The sequence below is a fragment of the Bactrocera neohumeralis genome, unplaced genomic scaffold, assembly GCF_024586455.1.
Source record: "Bactrocera neohumeralis isolate Rockhampton unplaced genomic scaffold, APGP_CSIRO_Bneo_wtdbg2-racon-allhic-juicebox.fasta_v2 cluster10, whole genome shotgun sequence".
In the NCBI taxonomy this organism is placed as follows: Eukaryota; Metazoa; Arthropoda; class Insecta; order Diptera; family Tephritidae; genus Bactrocera; species Bactrocera neohumeralis.
Genome location: NW_026089623.1, coordinates 26,754,454 through 26,772,666, shown reverse-complemented (window position 1 = coordinate 26,772,666; position 18,213 = coordinate 26,754,454). Strand labels below are relative to the sequence as shown.

Here is an 18,213-nt window from a genome sequence, read left to right as displayed (position 1 = left end):
TTAAATTCGTACAATTCATTGTTATATCTTAGTGCATATACTTGTTGAAACATTAACTCAAAGTTGCTTATATCTCCTAACGGCAATATTATAGATGTGTGTAGTGTTATTAATTCTGTTGGAATTTTGATAGCGAAAATAATATTATGGTTTTTGTCTGTAAGGGATCCTAATTTTATTTTTTTCAATTTTTGTGAGTCTAAGTTGTATTTTGTTATTTCTTGATCGGTTATCATGTTGCTATGTAAAATTCCTAAACCACTTGCTGCTATATTGTCTTGTATGTGTTCTACATTGTCCTGTAATATTTTCAGTTTTAGAGAAAAGTCAAGGTATAAAATTTCGTCTTGTGTCCTTTTACTTATGTTCCCTATGGAGTTTAGTTTTGCAGATATCATATCCCTATCGTTATGCATAAGTCTTTTTAATTCAAGAAACGTTTTATTGAAATTAGTATTAATATCTATTTGTTTGTTTATTGTTTCGATAGCCTTGTGGTTGTTTGTGTCGATGATGTTGAGGTGTTGTTCAAGGTCTTGTCTATCATTGTCGTCCATGGTACCGTAAAGCCATTTTTGTACAGTTCCTACAGCATTTAGCAGGCCTCTTTTTTGTCTGTGGGGTGTGATAGTATTTATCTTGCTTCTAATAAATTTAATTTGCATGTTTAGTGTTGCTTGTCCTACTTGCAGATTTGCCGATCTTATATTAGATTCTATTTCATTAAGTAAATTTGATATTTCTAGTGGATTTATAACGTGTAGTATTGTTACATATGACTTAACTATATCTGCATCGCCTGTTTGTATTTCTATATATCCTTTGTTGCTTTCTATTTTATCTATTGTTACTTGTCCCAGCCCCAGGGTCCAAATTGCTGTCAGGATCAAAAGTTTCAGGATCCATTGCCCCTGCAAATTTGTATTTCCGTTTAACGTTGTTTAAATGTATATCGTTTAGATTTGTTGTTGTTGTTCCTTATGCCTAACGCTTTTGTAATTCTTTACGTAACCTATATTTCTTTCTTCTACATAGTGTTCTCTGTTTTCGTTACTCTTATTTATTCGCTTAGATTTTTCTTTGAATATTCTGTCATAAATTGTGCTCTTGTTACACTTACCTTCCTCAATATTTATGGGTTTTTCTTTTGTAACTGAGTGGTAGCTGTTATTATACCATTCTATAGCTTTGCTCATTTTATTTGTTATACTAGAGTTTTTATTTTCTATACCTAATACTCTAATTTTTTCTCCTAGTGTATTGTGTAGGCGTTCTACATCAGAATTGCCGGTGTGGTTATTTGGTTTAACGAGATGTAGTTCAATATTTTCGTTTCTGAGGAAATCTTTAACATTAATGCTTTTAAATTCGTTATCAGCAATAATTTTTTTAAAATGTCCTCTTTGCGACTTATATTGGTTTATTTTTTCGATTATAGTTTGGCTGGTCCTATCTTCAAGAAAAAATGCTGTGGCGAATTTAGAAAACCTGTCTATAAAAGTTATAAAATTCGCTTTTGAATTAGTGTAGCAATCCATGTGAATTATTTCTTTGCAATCTTTCGGTGTTTCCGTTAAATTAAATTTTGCTCTTATAGGTCGCCTATCATATTTGACTCTGTTGCATGTATCGCAGTTGTTTACGAATTTGTGTACCAGTTTTTTCAAATTTGGGAAGTAGATATGTCTTTTAACTCCTTCGTAGTTCTCTGATATTCCTGTGTGTCCTGTTTCAAACTTGTGATAATTTTGGATATGTCTGTAGGCCTCTTCTTCGCTATTTATATCTTTAGCGTGATATGAACATTTAACAAATTTAATGTTGTCGAATCCATCAAATAACTCGATGATTTTTTGTTGTAATTTATTATATTCATGGTCGTTAACCTCGCTGTATATGCCAATTTTGCCTGAAGTGATATGTCTTCTGAGGATATCAGAAATATTGTTGTCGAGATCTACTGGTGTTACGTATATTTTTTTATTGTTGTGTTTTATTTCGAACTCCAATTGTTTGTTATCTGTTAAAATTATCTGAATTTTAAACCGATTGACTATGGTGTCCAAAATGGGTATATGGTTGTTCAATTGCTCCTCCTGAGAGTGTATTGTATTTGCATCGTTTTCGTCTAAATTATTTTCTAAAGATAGATTGCTACCTGTTTCCATAAAATTTATTAAATTGGTGTTATTATTGATTCTGCTAAGGAAATCTGCTACTTTGTTTTCCTTTCCTTTTATATAATTTACGTTCATGTTGTATTCTCCTAATTTTATTATCCATCTTTGTAGTCTAGGATTTATATCTTTACAATGAGCCTTCGTGTATAGCCATTTTAATGGTTGATGATCCGTTAATAAATCAAATTGGACGCCATATAAGTAAGGCCGGAAGTAGTTTGTGGCCCAAACGATTGCTAACAACTCCTTTTCTGTTGTAGAATATCTACGTTCGTGGTCGTTGAGTGTTCTACTCGCATAACATACAGGATGTCCATTTTGTTGTAATACGGCACCGATTGCGAAATTGCTTGCATCAGTAGTTAATATAAATTTCTTTTTGAAATCTGGATAACTTAGTACTGGAGCTTCTGTCATTATTTGTTTTAATTTTTGAAATGAGTTTATATATGTAGAGTCGTTAATATTAATTTTAACATTTTTCTTTAGAAAATGTGTCATAGGTTGTGCTATTTTCGCGTAGTCTTTTATAAATTTCCGATAGTATCCCGTAGCTCCTAGAAAAGACTTTATTTGTTTTGTTGTTTTTGGTAATTTTAGATCTTGTATTTTATTTATTTTCTCAAAATTCGGTTTAACTCCTTCAGGTGTTAAAACGTGGCCTAGAAATTGTGTTTCTTTGGCACAAAAATTGCACTTGTCAAATTGTACCTTAAGGTTATGCTTCTTTAGTGCATTGAAAATTTTTGTTAGGCTTTGTATATGCTCTTCTAATGTTGTACTGAAAACGAGAATGTCATCCATGTATACTACGCATATTTTATTTATGTATTCTCTAAGAACACAATTCATCAGCCTTTGGAAGGTTGATGGGGCGTTTTTGAGACCGAATGGCATTCTAACGTATTCGTAATGACCAAAAGGGGTGGAAAACGCGGTTTTCTTTCTATCTTCCTCTTTTACTAAGATTTGGTGGAATCCTTTTGCGAGATCGAGTGTCGTAAAGTATACAGCTCTTCCTAATTTATCTAATATATTATCAATGTTTGGGATTGGGAATTTGTCATCGATTGTGATATCATTTAGTTTTCTGTAGTCTATCACGATCCGCCATTTCTTTGTTTGGGAGTTATCTGATTTTTTTGGTACTATCCATAAAGGACTATTGTAAGGGGAATTACTATTTCTTATGATTCCTTGTTTTAACATTTCTTTAATTTGTTTAGTTATCTCTTCTTCGTGTATCTGTGGGTATCTGTAAATTTTCGAATATACTGGAGTGTCTATCGTGGTCACTATCTCGTGTTCAATAGCTGATGTACTAGTAAGGTCATCTCCTTCTTTATAAAATAGGTTCTTGTAATTTTTTATTAACTTGCTAACTAAAAATTTCTCTTCTTTGTTTAGATTTGTTGTAAATTGCTCAATTTGTAAGTCCATATTTTCCGTACTTTCTAATTGATAAATTTCATTAAAATTATATGGGCAAGAATTCATAAATTTTATCACTTCGTTATTAATTGTTAAGGTATCGTTTCTCATATCAATAACTGCTTGTAATGGTTTTAGTATGTTTTGCCCAAGGATTGCATCGAATCCTTTATTATGTAAATCAGTTAATTTCCATGACATATTTGCGTCAAAATTAAATTCGAGGGGTAAACTTGTTATTATTTCCCATTTGATTAGTGCTTCACTATTAAATGACCGGATTTTTATTGAGTTATTTAATAGTATTCTGTTATACTTGATTAATTTTCTATTGTCGATAAGGGACGTAGTAGAGCCTGAGTCGATTAGGCATGTAATCTTTTCATTTTTTATTGTTAATTCTACTAACGGAAGGTAGTTTTGGTGTGGTCCAAGGGAAAATTTACTTCTTGGTTTATATGGTCTACTTCCATTGGAATTTCATTCCTATAGTTGGTACTTCTTTCACCGTTATAATTGTTATGGTTTTGGTAAGTCCGTCTGAATGAGCTTGCTGTGTTATTACTTTGGTTTTGATTATTGAAACGATTACTGTTTAATCGTGTTTGTTCTGTATTTCCTTGTCTAGGATTCGTCCTTGTTCTTTCGTTGTTGAATTTATTATTAGAATTGTTAAAATTATAAAACCTATTATTTGTTTGGTTATGATCCCCAGGTCTTTGATTGTTTATTTTATTTCCTACTTGACCATAATAGCTTCTATTAGTAAGTCCTGTTTCTTCTAATACGTAAAATGCTTCCCTTAATGAGTTAATGTTCCTACCGTAAATTATTGCCGATAAATGAGGCGGAATATTATTTAAAAATGTTTTTAATATTAATGACTCATTAGTCTTAGGAGAAAATTCTGTCGGCTTATTTTCGTCTAAATTATATTTTGAGTTAAGCTTATCTAATATGTTTTTTAAGTTGTAATAATAATGACTTACATTATACTGCCTGGTTGTGATGGCCTGGTGGAAGAGTTGGTGGTAGCTTTCCCTTATTCCGAAGTTCCTTATCAGTTCTGTCTTCACTTCGTCCCACGATGAGTCTCTGTTTAGTGTCCGTATTATCTGGAGCGCCTCTCCTTGGATCTTGGTCTTTATGTGTCTCTCCCACACATAATTTTTGACCGCTTGGTTCTCGTTGAACAAGGGCAGGATCAGTTCCACCTCTCCAATGAATGAAGATATGTCGTAGCTCCCGTCGCCTCTGAACTCTTTGATTTTCGCAGCTTCCTTAAGGAGGTCCGACGCTGATATCCGGTTTAGATCGTTGTTGGTGATTGCCATTGTGATAGTTAAATGTGTATAATTTTTTTTTTTTTTTTTTTTTTTTTTCGAGAAGTTAGTTCTTTTATATTTATAAAATGATGTAACACTGTTTGAACCCGCAAGCAATAGTAAGTTTCTTATAAATGATTCTATGACTTTTGGCAGTTAGATTTCGTAATATGTCAGAAGTTCACTCTAAAATATTTCTTTATGTAACTTTTATTATAAGAATTTCAATTGTAAAATTATATTTATATTAAGTCTTGTCTTTTCAGTGGCCTTTAAATCATTTGACGTTTTTACTTTTCACTTTAATAAGTACGTTTAAGCGGTTTACATGTTGTGTCAGGCTCTTTTTCTTTGTCTAAGGACAAAGTTCCGTCGACTGCGCCAGTTGTAGTTATTGAACCCGAATTCAATACTAAATTTTTAAATTCTTGTTAAACTTAAGTTTAAATCGTTGACCGGTAAATATTGAACTTTAGTTCAATTTTTCTTATTAATACTAAACTTCGGTTTAGCGAATCGCGAAGAGAAAAACACGACTTGTCGGATTAACCGTCAGAATTCTTCTGTTCATTTATTTCCAATATTTTCTTAAGCTAAGTTCTATTTTCTGATACAAAATACATTATTTCTTTTCTTATTATTATTTTGGCGCAACCACTTGTAGTTGCGACAATATTTGTCAAGTGGCCTACTTCTCACATTACATCAATTGCATTCCCTCAAATATTTATGTTGCACTATTTATTGTGACGTTAATTGCTATCGCAATATTCGTTTGAACATATTAAATGTGCAGCGGAAATGCAATGTGATCCAATGTAAGTGCCCTGGTTTGTTTCGAAATATGATATGCATATTTCGTGTGGTCGCAATATTGTTGCGGTAACAAAAAAGGGAAAATATTTAAGTAGACCAGTTAATTCTAAGTGTTTTGGGGTAGGTTGTTAACGTTGACGTCGGCATTATTTCTTTGTTGCAGTTCTTATGAATTGCAGTTGCATTCATGTCGGTCATGCCGATAGTGGTTGGCATCGACGTCGACGTAACTTGCGCGAGTTAAGGAATGTATTCCTTATAATAGTAACAAACATCAAAACAACCTTTTGTTTCAGTAAACAGAATGCAGAAACAACTTTGAGTTGGAACAATTGAAATGCACTATCACTACAACAAAAAATCCTAAACAAACAAGTATCAAAACAACATTGAGTTTGAATACCACAACAACCTTATCTTAAAACAAACCAAATGTATCTAAGCAAACAATATATATGTATGTAAACAAACCTAAACAAATAATATAATCTGTACCTTAACAAACTATCAACTAATAATAAGTAAACATACTAGTTAGTATAAATCGAAGTAAGAACCATGTAATAAGTTAGTCTTAAGAGTATAAATAAAGAGTACACATTTCGGTGTAGCTCAAAATATATTCTTTTGACTCATTTTTACTTAATGTAAAAATTAACTCGCGCACCGACTGGATACAATAGATGGCGTTCCTAGCTAACGAACGAGCGGTTGGTCAGTTGTCTCCGAGCACCTGGAAAGTCAGGACAAACATTTTCGCGCGACGAGTTTCTATGAATGGTGCAAGCCGAAAATGCAGCGTTCGTTAGAGCAGAGGTACGCGATTAAATTCTGTGTAAAACTCGGTAAATCTGCGACAGAGACGTTTGACATGATGAAATCGATACTCATTGTCTTTTTTGACATCAAAGGCATCTTCCACCATGAATTTCTTCCTCCTGAACAAACCGTAAACGCCAAGTTTGACTAGGAAGTCCTCAAGAGACTCAAGCGAAGAGTCAAACGGGTCCGACAAGACATCGCAGCCGATTGGAAGTTGCACCACGAGAACGCCACGGCTCACACCGGGGCTTGTGAACAGCTACCTAACAAAGGCCGATGAGGGGGGATCCAAGCAGCATGCACCTTAGCTCTCAAGGCTATTCTGGTGAATGCCTTTCGTGACGCCTTCAATACTTGGAGCTCGCGCTGGCAGCGCTGCATCGTCGCAAAAGGATCCTATTTTGAAAATTTTTAAATAATTGTAACGATTGGTTCAATAAATTTGTTTTAAATCGACTCAGTCCAAATTACTTTCCGGACAAACCCTGTAGATTACTTCTTTTTAAACGTGTTTGATTGAAGGAATTTACCAAGGCATTGGCTAATGGGTTTGGATGTTCGCGAAGTTTAGAAATATGTCTCATTCTGCTGTCCTCTATCTCCTTCTTTACCATAGGAATATCAAGATCTTTATGAAGGTTTTCATTACGCATGTACCTGATAAACCCGTGATTGTTCTAAGCATTTTAGATTAAATCCTTTGTATATATATCAATGTTGGCTGCACAGGTCGTACCCCACAGTTGAATGCCATACATCCAAATCTGTTTTATGATTGCATTATAAACAGGACTTTGTTGTATAGGCTAAGTTTAGAATTTTTGTTTCAAAGCCAATTTAAATTTGCTGCACTTAACTTCATGCAAATTATTTTACTCTCTATATGTTCTCGCATATGTTGCTTCATGCGCTTGGGCTACCAGGACAGAGTATAATAGTTTTGTTCACCCAAAATAATCGAAATAGATACAGCGTTACGTCTATGTAGCGATTAGCATCTCCCCAAATTGTAATATATCTACTTATTAACTATTCCTAACATTGTAATTAAAAACTTGCATCTGTTAACACTGTATTCAGCAAACTAAAACATTTAATCCCGTTACAATATTAATCACCTCACATTAGCTTCTCTAATTCTTCCTATTCCTTTTGATCATCGTACAAGACCACACGTGTTCTGTCGCACATTTATATTCATATTCATAATATATTTGAAGTCGGATTTACTTGTAAGTGAATAAAGTAATAAATAAGTTGCTGTTTAAATAGTGTTTTACTTATTAACTAAGTAAGGACGAGTCCGTAGATGGGCGTAATCGTATAAAGTACCATAACTAAGCGCTAAATTAAGATATAAAACTCTTATTTTGGCACAATGAATCCTTTTTAAGGAGTGGACGTGGCCTCGCCCTCTAATAAGTTTAATATATGTACATTAGGCCGGGTCGATTTGCGGGGAGGCAAAAAAATCGCCCATTGCTCTATGAAAATCATATTCTAGGGATCAAAATAAGAAACTTTGCCGAAAGAACCATACCTCTGAAACGAATTCTGATGTCCCCCAATTTGGGTCGAACTTTTGGGTAGGGGCAAATTTCGAAATAGAATTGAAATTACCATTTCATTCTTATTACCTCTGAAAGTTAGGAGAACTAAAGCAATAACCACTATGGTATTTAAAAAAAATAATAAGTGAAGTGACCATTCCAAATCAAAAAGTTTACAATGAATCCACCATCCTCTACACCGCAAGATGAAGCAACTACATCAACAACTATCGAAAACCCAATGAGTCATATACCCAAGCATGATGTTACTGTTTTTGGTGTGTCTACTGATTTAACTGATCTTAATTTACCAACCCATCTGGATATCTTGAGATATTATTTTTACTTAAGCGAACGTGCTAAAACAGAACAAAAAAGTTTTCCCATAAATCATTCACTATTCAAGTACAAGATAAGTTGATTGGAACTTGGGAAAAACTTGGTATGGAAATAATGCTGAAAAAAAGTGTATGTAATAAATTGAATAAATTGCTTGAGAGATACGATTGTTTTAACTTTGCCTTGGTATGTGACAGATTTGGTGTGCCTGACAGAGTAGCGTGAGCATTGGGAACCGCTCTTTTGCAAGATTTTAAAATTAAAGATAAGCATGGGAAACCTCTCATCATGGATAAATCGAAAGTTCGCAGAGAAAAAGAGAAATGCAGACAAGAAGTGCTTCTCAAATGGTTAGATGATACCAATTTGTTAGCGTTTTCATTCGATGGCAGAAAAGATGATACTTTAACGAAAGATAAAATTGATGAGAAGTATCATACTAGGATGGTAAAAGAACCTCATCTTGTTATTTTGAGAGAACCCAATTCTGAATTGATTGGTTACGTAAGACTGGAACATGAAACCGCTGAACACAAAACAACCAAATTAAATGGTTTTTTCAACGATAAAAATATATCACTGGATACATTAATTGGAATATGCACTGACGGTGAGCCAACAAACACTGGCCCACACGGTGGAATTATACGACGATTCGAATTGCTGTTAAAAAGACCATTGCATTGGTTTGTTTGCCTTCTACACTTCAACGAACTTCCGTTTCGGCATTTGTTTGAAGCTTTGGATAAATCAACCAGCACTGGACCAAGATCGGCAGCCGGAAAACTGAGCCGTCAAATCGAAACTTGTGAAACTCTTCCGGTAAGTTATTGCTATCACTCATTTATTATAATTGTCAACCATTTTTAATTATTTTATTATTATATTTTTAGGTGGTGGACGGCTTCCAGAAAATTGAATTGCAAAATATGCCCCCTGCTCCAGAAAAAAAAGAATTTTCCACCGATTCGAAGTACTTATACGACATGGCCCATAAAATTTCTAGCGGCGTGGTTCCGGTGGATCTGGCTAACATCAAACCAGGGAAAATTGTACATTCTCGGTGGCTCACCAAGGCCGCTAGATTATTGCGATTATATGTGACAACGGAAAATCCAGATGCAAATTTAAGAATTCTGGTTGAATTTATAATTAAATGTTATGTGCCAATTTACTTCAATATCAAGTATTACAGCTCTGTCGTGTACGGCAGTGCATTATTTTTCAAGTTCATTGGTTGGTCACGATTTCTAGAACCTCGTTTACGCAAAATTGTCAATCAAGTAATTAAAGATAATTCATATTATGCGCATTCGGAAAATATCTTGTTATCAATGTTGTTTGATGATAGGAAAGAAAAGCGAGACTGTGCCATCAAGAAAATTTTACGCTATCGAACCGATGTTGACGAGCCAATGGAACTTAGAGTTTATAAAAAACCAGATATAAACTTTAATTGCACAAGTTATACGGAAATGATCAATTTGAATGATATAAATATCGTATTTGAACCACCATTCACGCGAAGCATTCCGTACGATACATTGAAAGAATATTTAAATCAAGATGATGCACCGTTTAATGATCCAAAAATTCCATCACACACACAAGGAACGGAACGACATGTTCAATTGCTAGCTAGCGTTTCCAAACGGGTTATACCGGAAAATGTAGAGGCTGTTATGGCGACGACATTACAGAGCCGTGCAAAATTGCCCAGACTTGAAAGTAAAAAAGACTTCAAACAATAATTGTTTTTAGTTTCTTTTCTATAACTCACTTAAATTAATTTTTTCATTTACGTATGTTCTGACTAAATAAATTTCTTAAGAGAAAAAATAGATATTATTATAAATAAATAAATAAAAATAAAGAAAAAACATAGCCAATTAGCTGATTTTTTCATGTAAAGGCCAAAAATGGTGATTTTTTGAAATGATTGTATGGGTAAGCCCCCAGGGTAATTCCAGGGGGTGTGCCACTGGTATGGGTGGATCGGCCGTCCAAAGTTAGTGGGGGTCGGTCATACATTTGGACTCGATTGGAGCACTCTAAATGGGTCAAAGTGGGATTTTTCAAAATTTGCCCCTACCCAAAAGTTCAACCCAAATTGGGGGACATCAAAATTCGCTTTAGAGGTATGGTTCCTTCGGCAAAGTTTCTTATTTTGATCCCTAGAATATGATTTTCATAGAGCAATAGGCGATTTTTAAATCGACCCGCCCTAATGTACATATACTATATGTGGGGTTTGAGCAACACGAAAACCCTTTTTGACAAGAAGTTTCGAACAATAGACTACAAACCAGAAAATTCCAATGATAGATAACGGCTTGACGAGAGAACGCGTAGCCGTACGCATGTGATGACTTAGATTATCAGCGAAGTTTTTTTCCAAAATAAACTGTTAATTTAATTATTTAATCTTTTTACTTTTATAAAAAACTATTTTCATTAACTAATAAAAGTTTGTATGTTTTAAACTGTTGGAAAATAATATTAAACCACAGGATATTCAATTTGATAAAAGAAGTTAGTACACATACAAGCGTGTGGCTACAAACCCCACATGTTTTGGGGGGTCAACCAAAGAAAATAGGGTAAATTTTTCATAATTGCGAAGTGAATAGTGTTAAAAAGAAATGAAGCATAAAACTCAAAGTTTAAAACAAATAATGTGACGCAATAAAATTGTACACCATGGCGAGTGTGCAGAAATTCGAATTTGTTCGTCAGAAGCTGAGAACAAGCCGAAAAGAATGCATAACGGCTCTACACAGATTCATTTTCAAAACAGAAGGAGATAGACTGAACAGAAAATGCTTACGGGAACTTACTGGATACGACGAGCGCTATGTTCAGAAATTGATCTACATACAAAACAGTTTGAGAGGTGCCGATTTGTTGTCAATCTGTAACGTATAAAGTTTGACATGTAGTGAAAGTAATTTGAAACTGCACATAATACGAAATTAGGAAAGCGCTACGTTGCTATGCGCAGCAGCAGAGAACGACGATGTCGAATGTGACGACGAAGATGCCGAAGACAATGATAACGAAAATGATGGTGATGCTACGGGGCATCTCGACAGGCTAAAGTTTATGGCATACTAACTGTCAAATCTATTGCCATTGCCGTTGCTAAATCTGTATGTGGGCATTTGTTATCATAACGTAATCAAAAGGCGTCGGGTAGGTAGGTTCGAGCTGATGTAGCGCATATTTTGAGGTCTTGAACTCTATTATTTTTATATGGATGAAAAAAATGTATGTTATTTATAAAAAAGGAGAAATATACCTTTTTCTACAAATGTATTTCTTGAAAAAATAATTTCATATTTTTGGACTATAATAATTGTAGTATAAATTTTATATTCCAATTAAACTAATAAATTTAATATTAGTTTTAAGTATAAGTTTTATTATAAGTAATTTAAGACTTCGCTCAACCGGCAAATTAACAATATTAAACTAAATATAAATTTTTTGGAACAATGTATTAAGTAATTTTAAGAAGGTAATTTATTTTTATTATTTAACACAACCCCTTTTAGTACTCGCTCTACTATGTTTTATATTACCGAAATGAAACTACCGTCGGTATATGCGTTCAGAAGTGACAGTTCATTGCTTTCAATATATGGCATACTAATTTGTATGATATACTTATAATAAATTTTTTACTGTCGATGTGCTTCGTTATGCGCAGTTGACGACGCTGGCGCAAGTAGCATCACATTTGAATGTCAACAACAGCGAGAACAAAGGAGATATGCTGAAAGCGAACGTGTTGCAAGAAATATGACGGACAGAAACGACGATAAACCTACAATGTGCAGAAGAGGGGAGACAACTGCAACAACGTTTTCTGGAGTGCTACAAATGTCTCGTTTTTATACTCTCGCAACAATGTTGCTAAGGAGAGTATTATAGTTTTGTTCACATAACGGTGGTTTGTAAGTCCTAAAACTAAAAGAGTCAGATATAGGGTTATATATACCAAAGTGATCAGGGTGACGAGTAGAGTCGAAATCCGGATGTCTGTCTGTCCGTCCGTCCGTCTGTCCGTCCGTCCGTTCGTGCAAGCTGTAACTTGAGTAAAAATTGAGATATCATGATGAAACTTGGTACACGTATTTCTTGGCTCCATAAGAAGGTTAAGTTCGAAGATGGGCAAAATCGGAAACCAACTGCCACGCCCACAAAATAATTTTTTTGTACGGCAGAAACTACTATAGCTATGGAAACCAAACCTATAAAGTTTTGTAACTAATAAGAAACTACTATAGCTATGTCAACCAAACTCTACAGAGTCGTTTTCTTCAGGCATTTCCAAACAGTTCAAAAATGTTAATAATCCACGCCCACAAAAAGGTGGCGGAAACCGAAAACCTATAAAGTGTCATAACTAAGCCATAAATAAAGATATTAAAGTGAAATTTGGCACAAAGGATCGCATTAGGAAGAGGCAGATTTGGACGTAATTTTTTTGGAAAAGTGGGCGTGGCCCCGCGCCCTACTAAGTTTTTTGTACATATCTCGGAAACTACTATAGCTATGTCAACCAAACTCTATAGAGTCGTTTTCTTCAGGCATTTCCATATACAGTTCAAAAATGGAAGAAATCGGATAATAACCACGCCCACCTCCCATACAAAGGTTATGTTCAAAATCACTAAAAGTGCGTTAACCGACTAACAAAAAACGTCAGAAACACTAAATTTTACGGAAGAAATGGCAGAAGGAAGCTGCACCCAGGCTTTTTTTTAAAATTGAAAATGGGCGTGGCGCCGCCCACTTATGGACCAAAAACCATATCTCAGGAACTACTAGACCGATTTCAATGAAATTCGGTATATAATGTTTTCTTAACACCCTGATGACATGTTCGAAATATATGTAGGTGAAATCGGTTCACAACCACGCCTTCTTCTAATATAACGCTATTTTGAATTCCATCTGATGCCTTCTCTGTATAATATACACATTAGGAAATTAAAATACAATTCAATACTCAAAGTACACAAATTGATCTAATCTAATTGATTTTACAGCAAAATAAAAAAATATGTAAATTATTATCACTTTATCATGCGAGAGTATAAAATGTTCGGTGGCACCCGAACTTAGCCCTTCCTTACTTGTTTTAATTTATATTTGTACGTACGTATACATGTGATCATATATCTCTGTTGCGCTCATTCAGCAGTATCATATAAATTATTTATGTAGAAATATAGCTGAACTGCACTAATTACCCTAATCGTCAGCTGACATTTCATTTTTTGATTCCTACTTTTAAAATTTTTTAAAATTTCAAACCAAACTTTTTAATTTTGAAATTATTAATTTTATTATTTGTCATACATATTTACATAAAATTTATTATAATTAAATATATTAAAGCTAACATTGTGTAATAAAAATATATTTAATTTAAAAAAAATAATTAACATCTGAAAAAAAAAGAGAATAATTAAATTGAATTCGTAATATCTAAAAGAAAAAGAATTAATTATATAAAATGATAATAATATCTGAAATAAAAGATTAATATTATCTGTTCATTTAATATATAAAACAAACATTTGTTTTTACATATTATTTGTATATATTGGATTGTGCAGGCCGCCTTAAACGCATAAAACACAAATGTACATACATATGTATGTATTTATTTTCGCGTATTATGTTGGACTGCGCAGGCCAATTTCAAACAACACACACTTATTTTCACATACTTACTTAACAATTTTTATTTGCTGCTGCTGCTTTTCCAATTCTGTTTTCCTGATTTCCAATGCTATAAAAACAAATGAAGTAATTATTTGCAAATTATTTAAAAAAAAATCCCATAAAATAAAGACGGAACTGAAGGCCATCCCGGAAAGTGACTACAACCAGTGTTTCGAAGATTGGAAAATCCGTTGGCATAAGTGCATTGCATCCGGAGGGGATTACTTTGAAGGGGATGAAATTGATTTGGAAGAATAAATAAAGAATTTTCAAAATAAATACAATGTCACCTTATTTTTTGGGCACAATAGTACTTACCTTCTTGTTGTAAGAGCGCGAATGGCACGTGTCTTTCAATCGTTTTTTTATTACCCTTTTTGGGATTTTATTTTAACACAATTGACAATTAACCCGAATATGTGCGTTGGTGTTAGTGCATAGAGAAAAAATGTGCAATTGTATTGAAATACTTGAGAAAAGTGGTTGGCCGTGGCTGGCAGGGAAAGTGTTCAAGAATTTTTTTTTGTGTATGAAAAACTTAACAACGCGTAGTAACGTAGAAAACAATGCATTGCTACAGTACGTAATCGATGGTATAAGTGATTTGAACATAAATAAAACAGTTGCAATATATTAGATTTAAAACAATTTACAGAAAAACTAAAAGTGTATGAATCGATTCGAAAAAAGCAAAAAAAGGAAGTGTAACCATTCGAAATTAAAATTGTTATAATTGTGATATAAAACGGCACAAGAAAGTGTAAAAAATTTGGGCATATTTCAAAAAAATGTCTACAAGTTGAAAATAAGAACGAAATAACTAATACTCGTTTGTGTGCCAAAAGTAGTATTATGAAGAAGTTTTGAATAAGTGTCAAGGCTATGAACTTGTAATTAATTGGAAAAAATTTCTATTTTTAAAAAAGAGAGTAGAATTTTTGTTAAGCTTTAGTTAAGTACCCATTGCCGAAAAATTTAAACCAATTACAAAGTATTCTGGGTTTAGCCGGATATTTTGACAGTTTGTACCATCATTTGCGTTAATTTCCAAACCATTATCTGATCTGACTAAACAACGTAAGAAGTACCAAATGAATCACGACGAAATAACAGCATTTAATTTAATCAAGAAAATTCTGAGCGAAAAACCGGTGTTAGGTATATTCAATCAGAGTATGAAACTGAAGTTCAAACAGACGCCTCCGCCAATATATTATATGAGTAAAAAGACTTCTGATGCTGAAAGTAAATATTCCATTTACGGATTAGAGATATTAGCTGTAACAGAAGCGCTGATATATACTGAAATTAAAAACTGGTTATAACGCTTTAAAGAAAAAGCCTGAGAAAAAGAATTTTAATACTAGAGTGACGAGATGGATCCTTTTTCTGCAAGAATACGATTTTCGGGTAGAACATCGATCTGGAAGTCGAATAATATAAGATCACAGTTCCAAGAAGTAAGAGACGAAATACAACAACAAAAGAACAACTATTAAAGATGCAAATGGAAAACAAAAAAACCCTTTTTCGCAAGAAGTTTCGAACAATAGACTCCGAACCAGAAAATGCAAATCATAAATGACGACTCGACGACTTAGATTATCAGATAAGTGTTTTTCTAAGATAAACTGTTAATTTATACCTCATAAAATCTGGTGAATACTAACCCTAGACACCATTCAAATTGCAAGCCTTCTGTTCTGATCAGATGCGGTTCTTCTTAGTTAGATGTTAGCTCTGAGAACAAGCTTACAAAAACCCAATTTTTTTTTCAAATTACAAGATCTTTTATAGCCTCTAATTTTAAAACTCCATACATCAAATAGTGATATAAATTTTATGTTTACTGGATGCATATGCTTGCCGTTCATCTGTTAGTTAATTCTAGTAACAATGATAACAGAGGAGTTTCTAGGTTCTTAAACGAAGTTATGTTAGGAGTAAATGGCGGAAATTATACCAAAACATATCGTCACACATTTATTTGGCATTGGGCTCCATCTTTCGAAAGCAAGTACTGCAGAAATATTTAGACCTTTATCTGAGGAACGTGCTCAAAAAAACTTACATACATATATCAGAACTTTAGAATCTTCATTCAGGTTCGACTGAAATCGATTAGTTAGAAACTCTTGGTTTAGCTGCCTTTGCATCATTTCAATTGAGGAAAATCAAAGCAAATATGATGTATTTAAACAAAGAGAACTTGAAAATGACTTCGACTTTTTTTAATGAAACAGACGTAGAAAAAGGTAGACAAAATGAACTGCCTATTGTGGAAAAAGAGTTAAGGGTTGGCACTTCCAGAAATAAATCCAAATATAAATTTATTGGACAGTAAATCCTTTCGAGTTATACAATAATTTCTTTGTTATACTCAAAGGCTCTCTTCCTTTTCATGCGTTCGTGGAGGCTACTGGCTAGGTTGGCAAAATTCAGAACGAATCATCGATAACAAATAAACAGTCCAAGCAAACTTCACTATTCATCTAAATTTTTAGGAGTGGACCAATCGTTTACTATATCTATCTCTTCAATAGATATGCAAATGCTCTCCATTATCACTTTGTATCCAAGTAGTTTACTTCTTTTTTAAAAAGGAACACTTACTCGGGCTGACCTTTATTCCAGCACTAGGTTTACGAAGCTTTTACCTAAAACGATGATATCGTCGAGGTATATCCAACAGGTTTTGTAGTGCAAAAGTCCTTTTAATATCTCGGCCATAAGTCTCTCAAAGGTAGCAGGAGCGTTATATAATCCAAAAGTCATTACAGTAAATTGTCATAGACCATCTCCAACGCTGAGAGCCGCCTTTTCTTTGTCTTCCTCGTTTACCTCCACTTGCCAGTACCCACTTTTCAAATCAAGTGTTGAGAACCATTTTGTACCTGACAACGAGTCCAGCATGTATTTCTTTGTTACATTATTGAACATTCTGTAGCCTACACTGGAACTGATGTTTCAATCTTTCTTCTTCAAAAGTACTACTCGTGAACCCTGTGGACTCGCTAATGGTTCGATTAGACCGCTTTCGTCAATTTCATGTATGATCTGCCTTACAACTTCACATTTTGATAATGGAACGCTTCGAGGTGCCTGGCGGATTGGTCTTGCATCAACTCCGTTGATAAAATGTCTCACAATTTGGAATATGGTTGAGCATTTTGATAGTCTGACTTTATCGGTTCATCCGTTAATTTCGCTCTATATATTTTTTCACCCTTGAAATCTTCCTCAATACGTATTACGTAGTTTCAACAACCCACAACTTGTTTTTCCCCTAATCTCCACGTATTTCTCCCCAAATAACTGTTTCTAGTTTGGTGGACCCTGCTGCCTACCAGGATTTCCTCCAATAAAAGAGTTGAAAACATAAAAGAGAAGAAAACACTGAGACACTGGGCAGTTCTAAAAGGGGAGCTCTATTGGACCGAAGGTTGCAAGGAAAATTTATTTACACCGCAAAGTTTTATATGTTTGTTTAAATGTTTCAACAATAATGTTCTGGTGCTATACAGATATTCAGCTTTTTCTGTCAGACATTTAATTGCAGAACTTTACGAAGTCCCTACTACTGAGTTGCGCAATCAAAATATCATAATTGTTGATAATTTTAACATTTGTCTTAAGTCTACAGGGTATTGAAGTCTTTGTAGACTTTAGGCAAATTTAGATATCTTCGTTAAGAAAAAACATAAATTCCCTCGGTGTGGAACATTTCACTACACCAGCAGCTAGACAAATTGATTGGGCATTCTCTAAATTGGATCCTAACCATGTTAATATTTACATACTATTACTAATATTTCGAGTTAATTTAGTGCAACATTCCTTTCCTTTATAATTCTGACAGCAGTTTTTGAGAAAAATGTAATAAAATAAAATATATTAATACGTAAATATCCTTATTATGAAACTGTAAATCACTCGGGTTATTTGTTATTCAGCTTTATCGTAAACTTCGCTCGAACGCCATTCCTCATTGAAAAATTCATGAAATTTATTCAC

General features: G+C 33.7%; 1 protein-coding gene and 1 long non-coding RNA gene across 2 annotated transcripts in view; one reads left to right on the top strand and one right to left on the bottom strand.

Moving 5' to 3' along the window:
- Positions 1 to 18,213, top strand: part of LOC126765237 (SET domain-containing protein SmydA-8) — a 36,083-nt gene that overhangs the window by 4,293 nt on the left and 13,577 nt on the right. The gene's annotated exons all lie outside the window — the stretch shown is intronic.
- On the bottom strand, positions 13,833 to 14,643 carry LOC126765455 (uncharacterized). Its single transcript, XR_007668417.1, has 3 exons — positions 14,518 to 14,643; positions 14,209 to 14,423; positions 13,833 to 13,919 (listed from the first exon to the last, which is right to left on the bottom strand). It is a non-coding gene; the product is annotated as an uncharacterized LOC126765455 (long non-coding RNA).